Source organism: Orycteropus afer, unplaced genomic scaffold (genome assembly GCF_000298275.1).
Source record: "Orycteropus afer afer isolate SDZICR_OR568_19922 unplaced genomic scaffold, OryAfe1.0 scaffold00659, whole genome shotgun sequence".
Taxonomy (NCBI): domain Eukaryota; kingdom Metazoa; phylum Chordata; class Mammalia; order Tubulidentata; family Orycteropodidae; genus Orycteropus; species Orycteropus afer.
In genome coordinates this window covers 265,011-267,664 of record NW_006922246.1, presented here as the reverse complement: position 1 = coordinate 267,664, position 2,654 = coordinate 265,011, and positions in this window count along the sequence as shown.

The window sequence follows — 2,654 nt, the reverse complement described above, 5'->3', positions numbered from 1 at the left end:
TATTTCTTTCACATTTGGACACAATCAAAAGTTACCAATGGTGATGAATGGTTGATAATGACTGATACATGACACTAGTGAACTTTTGTAATACTAACAATCAGGAAGCCACAGATTGGGGGTTACAACATGAGTTTCCACACTGGGTGACACCAACCCTAGTGATTCCACTGTTAAATAATATAATTATTATCACTATCTTATTATTTTGATATTATGATGATGTCCAAGGAACCTGGTGGACCAATGGTTAAGAGTTTGGCAGCTAACCAAAAGGTCAGGAGTTTAAATGTACCTAGTGGCTCCTGGGTAGAAAAGTACTGCTGATCTGTTCTCATTAAGATTACAGCCCACAATATAGGGCAGTTACATTCTGTCATAGTGGGTCTCTATGAGAAGGAATCAACTTAACAGCACACAGCATGATGATCTCTATTTTATAAATGTAGAAATTGAGGCAAAAAGATTAAATCATTTGCTTGCTCAAGATTGAAAAGAAATTTGTGGTGGATACTAGATTTGAACCCCACTCCTTGGAAGGAAGGTTGGGCAATCCTACTTCCGTAGTGATACTGCCTCGGAAACCCAAGGAGGGGTCGCTATGAGTCAGGGCTGACTCGACGGCACATAACAACAACAACAACATATTAATATTTAAGGAGCTCTGGTGGCACAGTGGGTAAGACATTTGGCTGCTAACCAGAAGTTCAGCAACTCAAATTCACCAGCTATTCCATAGGAAGAACCTACTTCTGTAAAGATTTACAGCCTTGGAAACACTATGGGGGTGGCTATGAGTCAGAATCAATTCAGTGGCAGAAGGTTTGGTTTATATTAATAATTGAAGGTGCTCTGGTGGTGCAGTTGTGAAAGCACTTGTTGTTGTTGTTATGTTGTTATGTGCAGCCAAGTCGGACCCAACTCATAGGGACCCCTCTTTGGGTTTCTGAGGTGGTATCACTACAAAAGTAGATTGCTCGACCTTCCTTCTGAGGAGTAGCTGGTGGGATTGAACCACAACCCTTCACCCTGGTTAGCAGTCAAGTGCTTCAGGCACCATGCCACCAGAGCACTTGACTGCTAACAAAAAGCTCAGCAGTTCGAACCCACCAGCAGCTCCAAAGCAAAAAGCTGTGGCAGTCTGCAGGAGAAAGATGTGGCAGTCTAATTATGTAAAGTCTTATACCCTTGGAAACCCTGTGGGGCAGTTTTACTCTGCCCTACATGGTTGTTGGTTTTAGTTTTTTAGTTTTTTGGTTTTTGTTTTGGTGGGAGCTCTGGTGGCATAGTGCCTAAGGCATTTGTCTGCTAACCAGAAAGCTGGCAGTTCAAACCCACCAGCCACTCCTCAGAAGGAAGATTGGGTAATTTACTTCCCTAGAGATGCCACCTCGTAAATCCAAAGAGAGGCCTCTATGAGTCAGAGTCCACTTGACAGCAGTGAGTTTGGTTCATATGTGTGTGTGTGTGTGTGTGTGTATGTATGTATGAATATATATGTATATATATGTATATATATAGTTGCTATGAGATGGCAGTGGGTTTGGTTTGGTTTTTTATAACAATTTTATAATTTTAAAGAAATAATTTTTAGGTAGTACACCAGATTTGAGGTAGGTAGCTGTTTTTAACAAAAGGATTTATGCAGATGTTAGATCAATGCAAACGGCTCTCTTAAATGGCTGCATTTTCATGATAGAATAATAGCATGTTTGGAATAGCAGAGAAAGAAATTTTTCTCTAGTTACTTTTGTCTTCATAATGCCCAAAATTTAGTTTGTCTAAATTTGTCACTAATAGTATTAATGTTGCTGTTGTTAGGTGCCATCGATTCAGTTCCAAAGAGACCCTACGTACAACAGAATGAAACACAACCCACTCTTGCACCATTATCACAATCTTTGTTATACTTGAGAGCATTTTTGCAGCCACCCCGTTAATCCACCTTATTGAGGGTTTTCTCTTTTTTCACTGACTCTCTACTCTACCAAGTGACCCAGGGACTGGGTCCTGATGACAACATGACCAAAGTATGTTAGACAGTCTGGCCATTCTCACTTGCCAGGGCACTCTGGCTGTACTTTTTCCAAAACAGATTTGTTTGTTCTTCTTACAGTCCATGGTATTTTCAGTATTCTTGGCCAACACCACAATTCAAATGCATGTTTTCCCTTGGTCTTTCTTATTCATTGTCCAGCTTTCAAATGCATATGAAACTCTTGAAAAGAACATGGCTTGGGTCAGGCACACTTTAGTATTGTAAGTGACATCTTTGTACTTTAACACTTTAAAGAGGTCTTTTGTAAGAAATTTGTCCAGTGCAATACATCATCTGATTTCTTGACTACTGCTTTGATGGGTAATGATTAATAGGATTAATGGGACTTGTATTTTGTAGACTCAGAAACAGAGACAAAGAAATTGGCAAGATAGCCTTCATTATCGGACTTGCTAAAACTTTTATAAATTCACTCCCATATAAGAATGGCTGCACCCCTTCTTATTTCCACCTCTACCCACACACTATAATTTCATACTCAGAGTATAGTGGAAAATAAAGTACTTTCTTCTGGAAACATTTATGATCACTTCTTTACAAAAGCATGAAATCTGAAATCAAATACGTGAGGGTCAAAAACTGAGAGGTTGCCCAT